Source organism: Hyaena hyaena, unplaced genomic scaffold (genome assembly GCF_003009895.1).
Source record: "Hyaena hyaena isolate Hyena2069 unplaced genomic scaffold, ASM300989v1 scaffold_348, whole genome shotgun sequence".
NCBI classification, from domain to species: Eukaryota; Metazoa; Chordata; class Mammalia; order Carnivora; family Hyaenidae; genus Hyaena; species Hyaena hyaena.
The window spans coordinates 155311-168245 of record NW_024080981.1 but is presented as its reverse complement, the minus strand read 5'-3'; positions in this window follow the sequence as shown (position 1 = coordinate 168245).

The window sequence follows — 12935 nt, the reverse complement described above, 5'->3', positions numbered from 1 at the left end:
GAGCAGGGGAGGGTCAGAGAGAGAGGGAGTCACAGACTGAAACAGGCTCCAGGCTCTGAGCTGGCAGTCAGCACAGAGCCCGACGCGGGGCTCGAACCCACGAACCGCGAGATCATGACCCGAGCGAAAGTCGGACGCTCAACCAACTACGCCACCCGGGCGCCCCACATTTTATTTATTTTTGAGAGACAGAGCAAAAGAAGGGGAGGGGCAGAGAGAGAGGGAGACACAGAATCCGAAGCAGGCTCCAGCCTCTGAGCTGTCAGCACAGAACCTGACACAGGATCCAAACTCATGAACTGTGAGATCATGACCTGAGCTCAAGTCAGAACTTTGTTCTCAAATAGATGTTTCTTCATGTGCTGCTCCTGCTCATGACCGTTCTCAGGAGCATTAAATGATTGTTTTTGTTGTTTGTATACTTTTCATTGCTTCACTTTGGAGAATGTCAGAAGAACCCTTCAGACTATCATGCAGGAAGATGATCTCTCTCCTTCCTTTTTAAGTTAGCACAGCTCCACAGATTAGTACCTTTCTCTTAGTCTTCCCCAAAGGTCATGTATATGAATGTTTTTCTTCCATGGACTTTTGGCAAAAATTTGTCCTTAATTTGGCTACCACCTAAAGTGCTTGCTTCTTTTCTTACTATCTCTTGGGTTTAAATCTAGTCAAGGTCTAAAAATAGAATATAATCACTTTCTTCATGAAGGTCTGACATTTCCTGGCATAGAATCAATACCAAGTTTTTCCTGACAGGTTGGATTTGAATTTTGACCAGCATGTGGCAGACTGCTAGTAGTTCCTTTACTATTAGTCAAACTTGGTGATAAAGATGGAGAACATCTTAGTGACCTCATTGCAGGCTGCTGTAATTCATAAAATATGAAACAGGTTTGAAATCCATACCAAGGCTAGGTCTCTATTGTGAGGTAATCATTTCATTTTTAGAAGAGCTTCTGAAATTTTGTAAAGGCCATTCTTATGACTGTCGGAGGCCGCGCCGGCTCCGACAGGTCCAGGGGTCCCTGAAGGATGGACGGTGTCGGCGAAAGAGAATGAGGGAGCCCCGAGATTCTTTCTGGTCACCAGGCAGGCATCTCTGTCCTGTCGGTTTTTTGTGTCTTTATTTAAAGGTTCAGCAACAACATGAAGTCAGAGAAAGGAATTTCTACAATGGGAGGTCTTTTGCGATAACAAGTTTTTGATATTCTGCAGAATTATCTCAGTCATAGTGAATTTACAACCAAGGAATTAACAGGATGCTCTTAGTGAAAAACAGGATAATATATAGGTTAAGTTGTATATAGATAAGCTAGGAGTCATTCTGTCTGGTTCTCAAGAGGATGAATGTTTCTGAATTGGTTTGTGTGTGGAAGCCATCATGGGGGCCCTAAATGTGTCCATCTTTGCACCTGGGTTTATGTTTTAGCTACTCTTATCTATCCTCATCCCAGTTGCCAGTGTAAGGGAGGGTGTTTGTGGAATGTAGGCCTTGAGGAAGGGACTGCTATGCTTCACCAATTAGCAAAGATATATGTAGTAACTTATGTTCTGCCCTGAAATAGGCTCTTTGTCTCAGGGCCAGGCTCAGTTGTAACTCTTGTGTTCTTAACCCCTTAAGTCTTGGATCTGCAAGGCCCATAGGAAGAGCCTTTTGACAATCGCCCATAGAGCGTTCACCTAAGTCTCTTTTGTAAAGGCAGGAATATGCTTTTCCTTATGAGGTATCTGTATTCAGAATATGGGTCTGCTATGGAATATTGGGAGGCCTGGTCAACACCAGCAGGCTTATATCCAACATGAGCTAATGGTAGCAGAAGGAGATACCAGTTTTCATTTCTCATGGGAGGAGCTGCAAACATTGTCACTTCCTTGCCGTGATTGCCATCCAGAGAGGCCGGTTCGGCTCCCGGCATATGACAAAGAAACAATTTTCTGTGTTACTTCCCTTCTGCCTGAGTCCTGGCAGGACTGATTCCAGTGCTACATGAGGCTATCATGTACTTTGGATCGCCCTTGTCCATTTCATGACATTTCCCTCAAATCCTTTACTTGAAATGTGAATACTTGACCTTGAAGAAGTTATAAAGCTGCATTTTTCTTTGAGTTTATACTTATTCTAGTGGGAATTATCTGTCTGAGAGTTTTACTTCTTTGCCTTTAATTCAGTTCCCTATAGCTTCACTAGAGTCCAGGCATTTATCAAAGAATTAAGGATACCACATGGTGATTGAGCTCAAACTAAGAGTGTGGCAAGTCAAGCAAGATTGAATGTGCCCTGCAAGATAAGGCAAGCACTCACAGTTGAGATTTCCATTTTCAGATCTTACATTTTCAAGAGTCTTTCCTCAGCATCATCAATTAAGAGGCACAAGACCTCATGGATTTCTTTTCTTTTTTTAAAGTTTTTTTTTAAAGTTTATTTCCTTTGAGAGAGACAGAGACAGCACATGTTGGGAAGGGGCAGAGACAGAAGGAGTGAGAGAATCCCAAGCAGACTATGTGATATCAGTACAGATCCTCATGTGGAGCTTGAACTCAAGAAACCACGAAATCATGACCTGAGCCAAAACCAAGAGTCAGTTGCTTAACCGAACGAGCCACCCAGGCACCCCCTTTACATTTTTTAAAAAATTTATTTATTTATTTTGAGTGGATTTCCTTTCTGATTTGAAACTCCAGGTGCACTCCTTTTGGTGCAAAGACTGAGAATTTAAGTTATACAAAGTCTCACCTGTGCAGTCTTATCCAAACCATCAACAAAGGTTATTGGTTCAACCTTAACTATTTCCCTTGCTGATATACTTCTCACTCTCTTCTTCCTGGTCCCAACCACCAGAAATTCTCATCTGGACTATTGCAATAGTCTCCTAAGTGATATTACTGTATATGCCCTTTTCTAGTGACAGACTAATTTTAACACTGTAGCTTGGGAGATCCTTTAAAAATGAAGTCAGGTAAGGTTACTTCTCTGTTCAAGAGCACTTGCACTAAGAGCAACAGCCAAACTCCTTACAGATGACTAGGTTACTTTACATGATCTTGCTCCCTTCTGCCTCTTTTACCTCTTACTCATCCTAGAATTCAGCTGAGTCCAGCTATCCTGGTCTCCATGCTATATACTTCATACACATCAGGCATGCTCCTTCTATCAGGGATTTTCCACTCCCTATTCCCTGTGCATGCAACACTCTTTCCCCAGATAACCACATAGCTCACTATGTCACCTCCTTCAGGTACCTCATTGGTGAGTTCTTCTCTGAGCTCTCAATATAAAAGGGACCTGCTCGAGGCACCTGGGTGGCTCAGTTGGTTGAGTTTCCTACTCTTGGTTTCAGCTCAGATCATAAGCTCAGCGTTCTGGGATTGAGTCCCAGGTTGGGCTCTGTGCTGAGCTTGGAGTCTGGTTAAAATTTTCTCTCTTTTTCCCTCTGCCCCTCTCCCCTGCTCGCTCGTGCCCTCTCTCTCACTAAAAAAAGAAGGCATACTCAAAAAAAAGCTTACTTAGCTCCCAGATACTCTTTAATTCCCTTATTCTGCTTTATTTTTCTCTGTCATTTATTCATAGGCACACAGTAAGAGCTCACTCCATATCTTTTGAATGCCAAAGGTAATGATATTGTTAGAAAAACAAACCTCAGGGTGCCTGGATTGCTCTGTGAGTTGAAGCTTTGACTCTTGACTTTGGCTCAGGTCATGATCCCAGGGTCATGGGATTGAGCCTTGAGTCAGTCTCCTCATTAGGTGTGGATCCTGCTTAATATTCTCTCTCTGTCTCTCTATCTTTCTTCCTCTGCCCCTCTCCCCCACTCTCTCTCTCTCTCTCTCCAAAATAAATAAATAAATAAATAAATAAATAAATAAATAAATAAAACCACATCCGTATCAGAGAAATAGCAAAAATCTATGGGTAATAATGTTGAGGGGTGCTTGTGTGGCTCAGTTGGTTGAGCGTCTGACTCTTGATTTGATCTCAGTTATGATCTCACAGTTCTGTACGTTTGAACTCTGTGTTGGGCTCTGGACTGACAGCGTGGAACCTGCTTGGAATTTTTTCTCTCTCTCTACCCCTTCCCCACTTGCACTGTCTCTCTCTCTCTCTCTCTCTCTCAAAAATAAATAAATAAATAAAGTTAAAAAAATAATGTTGAGATGCTAGGTTAGCCTCTGCATTGCATATCCTCAAGACATGAAACTTGACTTGTGGCCACCGGTCTGCCTCTGGATCATTTCCTGCTCTCCTGCCAACTCCAAGGAGAGTCTGTTCTGAGCTCATGAACACACAGTGACATTTTTCCTTTTGAGATATAATATTATGAATCATATAGAGATCTATTATTCAAATAAAATTGAACATTTAGTCATTCTCAAAATTTCTAATATGCTATCCTATATCCAAACTCTTAAAGTCAGTATTAGCTAAAGATGGCCAGATGTCTCCTTCTGGTGTTACTTAGCTATCCTTCTGAGCTAGCTGAGTCATTGATGCCTCTGGTAATTTAACTTCTCTCCAGATACTGGACACAGGTATCCCATTCAATATAAAATGGTTATATGTGGAAAAAAGGAATAATACATATTTTATCTTTTGGTGTAAACATTGAGGATTTGGAGAATTTAGCATGAGGCGCCCAGGAGTTTAGTCATGGCCCACTCTGAATATCAGAAGAGGATAAAAGTTGTAAAAGCAGTTCTTCTAAGTTTTTCTACACATCAATTCACCCCAGTGGCCAGGCACCCTCTTCCCATGGCATATGGTTATGTCGATTATACTGGGAGGGACATAGGGAAACATGGAAAATTATTTTAATTTTAAAGCTCATAAAATCCCTGTGAAAGACTCTTTCTCTAAAAGTCAGCTTAGGAAAGGGTTTTCGCTGCATGCTAACTATGATGATACATGTTTATGCCAATAAAATTGCCTATATTTCCATCAGTCAAGTTATCTCTTTCTTTAATTACATTATGCTTGGTGCCTGGGGTCCTCAGCTACAGAATCAGGATCAATCCTGGAAGTCATTGCATTTTCCTTGTTCTACATGACCCCTACACATTTTTTATCCATTTGTCTCTTCTGGGTCTCTTCTTTCTACAAGACAACATAGTTGTTATAATATATATAAGAGATATATTTTTATATGTCTCTTAAATATATCATATACATATATATATATTCTTAGCTCAGGCTGCTATAAAAGATAACATAGACTGGATGGATTAACAACAGCCATTTATTTCTCACAGTTCTGGAGGCTAAGTCCAAGATCAATGCCCCAGCAGATTTGGTTCTTAGTGAGGGTTTACTTCCTGGCTTGCAGATGGCTGCCTTCCTGCTAAGTACTCACATGGTCTTTCCTCAGAGTGTGCATGCAGAGAGATTAAAATCTTTTGTGTCTCTTCCTCTTCTTATAAGAGCACTAATCCCATCATAAGGACTCCACTCTCATGACCTCGTCTAAACCCAGTCACCTCTCAAAGGCCTCCACCTCCAAATAACATTACATTGTGGGTTAGAGCTCTCACAATATGAATTTTGGCAGGACACAAATTTCAGTTCATAAATATATATAATATATAAAATAATATAATACATAATAATATATTATATATATATTATTTCTCACCCTGGGTCACTCAGCCCTGGGATTGGGTTGCCACATTGTATCAGATATTATCTGTGCCTCATATACCACACATAGTTAATGACTACTGGTCTGCCACTAACTCTTGCCTTCTGGTTCTGCTTAGGCTCAGTTTAGGATGAATTGCTACTGAGTCAATTTTTATGACTTGGTGGGTCTGACAACTACCTCCCAGACAGTCACTTGGAGTCCCATAGTCGAGCATTCTGTCTCTACCAAGGCCCAGAAAACACACCAGATACTATTTCTAGAAAGGATTATAATTCTCTGAGGTGCATGGCCCAACCCTGTTCCAGAACCCAAGTGCCAGGGTGGTGATTCTCCTGCACAGGCAGGCCCTGAACTCTATACTGCATCCTTGCCCTTGCTGATACCTCTGACACCGTGGGGTCTGCCAAATGAGATGGTTCAAGCCGCTGCTTGCACTGAAGCCTGGACCTGCTGCAGATTAATCTCCTGCACCCTGCCTCTCTCAAAGATCTCAGCCTTCTATGTCACCTGATATATGGACAAGAGCAATAATCCTGGGGGGTTGAATGTTTTGGCTCCAGAACCCAAAGAGGCCTACCAGGTACACTACTTTTTTCTTTTTGGTGTAGGATTTAAGACATGATTTGTCTTAAACATCATGTACCTGAGACTTTATTAACCTCCTCTAGCAACAATATGGCACAGCAGCTGTAATCCAAACTATTACTTGCTGAAACCTGTGGTAATATATAGTCATTATCCAGGATCTATGGAGTTTCTTCAGGGACCAGACTAGCAAACTAAATGTAAACATAAAGGAGACTTCCTTGAGATGTTTAAGGGTGGCACTAACTATCCCTATCTGGCTTGTGATATTGTTTTTGCTTTACTGTCTTGGCTGAGAAAGGACATGTTTAGAGGTTTCCACTTGGCCTTTCCCACTATGATAGCTCTTATAACACAGATCATGGATTCAATGTGGAGGTTACTCCAACTTCCAACTATATCAAATTCAATTATGCACTTACAGGACTGGAAAGATCACCACTGAGTGAGTCTATGGATCTGGTCATCCCACTTTGAAACTCTAGCTGGGAATCAATTTATTAGTTGATTTCCATAAGTCTCAACTCTAAGAGGGAAGTCTAATGATGATCTTCTGGTATCAAAATTAATTCAGACCTATGTCCAATTGTCCTTGAGATGTCTTGGTATCCCTCTCTCTCCCAAGTCTACAGTCATCTCAGTAAATGGCTAGAAAATCCTTTGACAAAGGAATGAGGATATAATCACAGTTATAAGGATCTTTCTGTAGGTCATCAATACAATTTAGTAATAACAGATCAACTCCAGTCTTTTTGCATACAGTGTTTCCACTATAGCCTTCAGGTGCCTGAATCAACAACAGGGTTCACTTCATTAGCATGTAACCTAGTAACCACCAGTGAATTGCGATTGGGCTGTCACATTGTGCCAGATGCTATCTGTGCCTCAGGATGGGTTGCTCCTTGCCAGCTAGATGGTGAGTGATCCCTTCTCAAAACCCCATTTTACTGTGGTTTCAACTATGTCAGTTTAGGTCTTCTGGGAAACAGATGCCAAGAAAGGATTAGAAGAGATTGATTTTGAGAAATGTTTGTGAAAGGTAAAAGAAGAAGGATCAGGAGTAGACTGGAAAAACCTTTAGATGGGAATGAGGTCTGACACCTGAAAGGAGAGGGAGAAACAAGGAGGAATAGGAAGAAGACCCTCAAACTGCAAAGCAGACTTGATGAAGTCTCAGTCAGGCTTATGGGAAGCTCTGGTGCAAAGACTGTTTGTTGGAGGAGGCTTTCTGCCTTATTTGGCAGAAGTGTCCATACTCTGGCACCCCTCTGTGCTCAGTCTTAGGTTCGGAGTAGCCTAGAGACAGTATGACCTCAAATGAAGCATACTTACACTAAAATTTATTTGTTATTTACCTAAAATTCAAATTTAACTGGATATCCTGGATTTTCATTTACTATATATGGCGACCTTATCACAATGTCAAGGTTGAAATTATATGTTGACACAACAGCATGGTCACCTACTCACTAAGGCTGATTTAGCTATTGACCTTGCCCACAACAGAGACCGGTGGTGAGTCCCCAGTATATCACCATTCTTGAAGGAAAACAAAAAACAACTTGGGTACAAGTTGACTACACTGAGCCTCTTCAAAACTTCATGGGGCAATGATTCATCTTTACGCAATCCACACAATTTCTTTTTTTTTTTTAATGTTTCTTTATTTATTTTCGAGAGAGAGAGAGCACACTAGCGTGATCAGGGGAGTGCCAGAGGCAGAAAGACAGTATTCCAAGAAGACTCCACGCTGTCAGATCACAGTCTGAAGCGGGGCTCAAACTCATGAACCGAGATCATGACCTGAGCTGAAATCAGGAGTCGGATGCTTAACTGACTGAGCTATTCAGGCACCCCAACAAAATTTCTGAATATGAGTTTGCCTTTCTTTCCTGAAGGGCCTCAGCCAGCACCATTATTTAAGAACATAGACTGATCTACTGAGATAGAATTTTATCTAAAACACTGGATTTGACCCAGAGGTCTACTTTCTGACCAAAGAGGTTCAACATTGGGCACATGGGTTGGGATTCTATTACATACTGCAGCACTGAAGAGGTGCTGACCAGATAGAGTAATGAAATGGTATGTTGAAGGCACAGCTGAAGTGCCAGTTTGGAAATGATACCCTGAGAGGATAAGCCATCACCCATCAGAAAGCAGTATACATCCTAAGTTAATGACATCCTAAATAAATATTGTATGGAAGAGTATACAAGTTTGGGTGCGGGAGTAGAAGTTGTCTTGTTTGTCGTCACTCCCAGTAACCCACTTGGGGAATTTGTGCTTCCTACACTTATAATTCTGTATTCTGCAAGTTTGGAGTTCTTGGCTCTAAGATTGCAAGTGCTTTCAACAGGGAACACACAGGAGCCCCATCGAATTTTAATCTGTGGTTGCTCCCTGGTTACTTTCAGCACTAGCCAATAGAAAACAAGCTGCCTGGTCATGTTTGGCGCCATCCAAAAGAAAACAAGTCAGTATCGTGTCAGGGGAAATGGACTCTAATCATCAGGAGGAAATAGGCCTATCACTTTACAATGGGGGCAGGCAAGAATAGATTTGGGGTCTAGGTGACCCACTTAGGTATCCCTTGGAAATGACAAGTCTTCAAGCCGTGGCCCAAGAAGGGCATGGTGTCCAGAGTCTCAGACCCTGCAAGGATGAAGCTTTTTTAGTCAGTGCACAAGGTAAGGTACCTAAACGAGCAGAGATGCTGGCGGAGAGTAAGAAGAAATCTGGAATGGGTAGTGCAGGACAGGGATAATAAATAAATAATAATAAATAGTTAAGGCCCTAAGTCCAGCTCCAGTGACAGGTGCTATAATGTCTTTCACTGATATTATAAATTTTCTTCAGGAAAAGAAATTCGACATAACAATAGGATAATTGCTGCAGAATTTATCTGTATGTAACAAATGAGCCTGACCAGGGTGTGAAATGAACTATGGTAGATGCTGGGCTGTGCTGCCAAGCCCTTCTATTTCCCTGCTCCTTTGCCACAGAAACTCTTATTTCTCCAGCTGCTGAGACTGTTGCAGGCTGACAGGCTTCAAGTGAGTCCTTCTCCAGACACACTCAAATTCATGTCCTTCCAAGTTTAAACTCACATGCAATGACTGACTTGTCAGTGCAAAAGTATAGATGTCCAGCCCCCTTGCCTTAATTTGCAACAATTTGGAAGGCTCATCTCAACTCCAGAACTTCCCATGTGTTCTGCCGAGGCCCTTATTGTGACTGCATCACAGGCCTGGCTCCCTTCACTCTCTTCAAGAGTGTGGACCTTAAAACCATTCCCGAATCAATCTCCTGTGTTCTGTTCTTAGTCTCAGAGACTGCTTCCCAGAAAAACTGATAAGTAACAGTGTGTTTGCTTTATATTACTTTTTACTTTTGCTTTAATGATTGCTATTTCTTAGTATGAAAAAAACTTTCAATGTTTTCCTTTATAGTTTCTGGTGTTTTAGGTTATGCTTAGAAAAGCCCTTTCCATCCCAAGATTATAAACATACTCACCCATGTTGTCTTATGGTTTCCTTAAAACGTTTTTAAATTTTTGATTTATCTGTGATTTTGATGTAAAGAGAGAGGTAGTGACCCAGTTTTATTTATTGTTTTTTAAATGTTTATTTTTGAGAGAGAGTGTGAGTCGGGGAGGGACAGAGACAGACAGACAGACTGACAGAGTGTGAGTGGGAGACACAGAATCTGAACGAGTTCCAGGTTCTAAGCTGTCAGCTAAAAGCCTGATGAGGGGCTCAAATTCACAAACCGTGAGATCATGACCTGAGCTGAAGTCAGACACTCAACTGACTGAGCCACCCAGGCACGCTATTTATTGATTTTTAAATGATTCTCCTTACACTATTTTTTTAAAAAATTCATCTTTTTGGGGCGCCTGGATGGCTCAGTCGGTTAAGCATCCAACTTCAGCTCAGGTCATGATCTCACGGTTTGTGGGTTCGAGCCCCACATCAGGCTCTGTGCTGACGGGCTCAGAGCCTGTTTCAGATTCTGTGTCTCCCTCTCTCTCTGCCCCTCCCCACTCATTCTCTGTCTCTCAAAACTGAATAAATGCTAAAAAAATATTTAAAAAAAATTAATCTTTTCCCCAAAATGTTTAAGATATAATGTGGGTTTGTTTTTTTTTTTTTGCCCTTTATCCAATTTCTAGGTTTCAATACTTAACTCATTTTTCATCCATTGTGTTTAGTACCTGAAATGCTAAATTATGAATTTTTGTGAGTGCAGTGTTTGTTACATCCCATGTATTTTAATATGTAGTTTTTTCTTCATTAATTTTATTTTTTAGATATTATATACCCAATTTCAAATTATGTCTTGAAGAACTGTTTGTATGAGCTTTTTAAAATTTACAAATGCTAGGAATTTTATTTGTTGTTAGCTTTATTATCGTGTGAGTAAGGAATCTGTTTTGCACTATTTCTATTTCAAAAACATAACCTGGCTACTTTTTTCTGCATCTTTCTTTTTTAAAATATAATTTATTGCCAAGTTAGCTAAGACAGTGTATTCAGTGTGCTCTTGGCTTCAGGAGTAGATTCCCATGGTTTGTCCCTTACATACAACACCCAGTGCTCATCCCAAGTGCCCTCCTCATTACCCATCACCCATTTTCCCTGCCCTCCTGTCCTCCATCAGCCTTGTTTGTTCTCTGTATTTAAGAGTCTCTTATGGTTTGCCTCCCTTTCTGTTTGAAACTCTTTTCCCCCCTTCCTGTGCAAAGAAAAATAATGAAATCTTGACATGTGCAACGACGTGGATGGACCTGGAGGATATTACTCTAAGTGCATCTTCCCAATGCAAGTAAAAGTGAGGAACTATTTTCCTTGTTCTAAATTTTACTTGTACTTTGCCATGGGTTAAGACATCAGAAAATAGACAGTAAAAGCATGTGGATTTCTTACGGGAAGGTGTTTGAACATCCTTTCAAGGACTTTATGGCAAAATTGTTGGGTTTTCACATGCCATTTTTGTCTCCTCCTTGGTTCTTATTAGTGTTTCTGAGTTCCCTTAGGGCTGGATGTATCACAGGATGCCAGGGCCAATGCTCCACAATATAACCTTTAGAGTTTCTGTTTAAAGGGTGGATCAACCAAAACCTACTCCTATCCAGACTTACTCCTAGCCAAGACAGGGTATCATAATTACTGGGGTCTGGTCCCTTCCACCATCTGCTTTTGTGACAGTAGACATTCCTCTCTGTGCCTCAGCATCTCCATCTTTACATGGTGGTGGTGGAAAAGGAGTGTTCTGAGTCTGATAACCAGAAGGAAACTTCTAGCTTTCTGACTAGGTGAGGTTAGAATGGTGGACAAAGCAAAAACAACATGGTAGGGAGCAGGAACATAGAAGCAAATAAGGGAATCATTAGGGGGCCATCCACTTGGTCACTGTCTTCCCTTCAGTTCTCCACAGAGGGTACGTGGTACATGCTTGGCAGGTCTGAGAGTCATGAATGGAAGAGGGGAATAGATAGATTTGGGTCATTGATGTAAGATTTAAACCCTGAACTGAGAACAAACTTGAAAGCCACACCTTCCATGCTTTGCGGATATATTTATTGATACATTTCCCCTTTTCAGGTGATGGTGACAAAAAGCAGATGAATCCCCTTACCCAACCCACCCCCCAATAAAATACAGACACAGATTTCATTCAGCATATACAAGCATTGGGGCGTGTCCAAATTCACCTCACTGGGCTACCGGAGCCAGGAGAGGTTCGGTCTTGGGGGCCGAGGAATTGAGCAGCCAATGCTAAAGAGAGGCTACTACTCTGGAACTTGCCACTGGGGTGCCAGCAGAGGCTATAGAATCAAATCATGGTGAACAGAGTTGCTTAGCCCTCTCATGTAGTCTAGAAGGTGACAGTGGGCTCCTGGGTACTTTCCAGTGAGATCCACAGTCCCATAGAAATCTGTGCCTCAGGGTTCTCATCTGCAAAATGGGGATAAGAATCCTACCCTGAATCACAGGGATATGATGAGGCTCAAAATAGAAATAACTTGTCAAAAGTGCTTTGCAAAAGGTAAAGTGCTATACAAATTTAAGGGAATTCAATTCATTGATTGTGATTGTGAGTGCCCCAGGATAAGAGTGGACTGGCTCATGGGTCCAGGGGCCAAGGAAGTGGTACAACTCTTACGTTGTGCCTTTAGAGGGCACCAATCAGTGCTGGTAAGGTCCACTGCAAAGAAAAGTTCTCTTAGTTTCTTGGCCGCAGGAAGTCACCATGGCCTAGCACCTGGGTCGGGGCTGGGAAAGTCACTGGGGAAGCTACAGAAAATGTCACAAGGGTCAAGGAGGAGGAAGGAGGTGGCATACAAAGCAGGGAGTCATTACTATTATCACACACAAAAATAGATACCCAATGGATGCAAGGCGTTGAATTTGTAATGCAGATGAAGGATGGAGGCAGGGGGTGGGGGGAGAAGGAGGAGGCACAGCAGCAGAGGGAGATACTGTCCCAAAGGCGCTCAATTGCCGGCTCCCTTCCTCCTAGAAGGATAATATCGGTGTCTATCTGCAAGGGAAGAGAGGGCAGGAAAACAAAACCAAGAATATAATAATTGGACCTAAGGACTAGGGTCCCCTTACCCTTTATACTGCTGCCCAACATTTTAAGGTGCCGGCAGCTAGTCTATGCACTTTGAGGCTGAGGCCAGAGCTGGCCTGAAGCACCACAAAGGCAGTA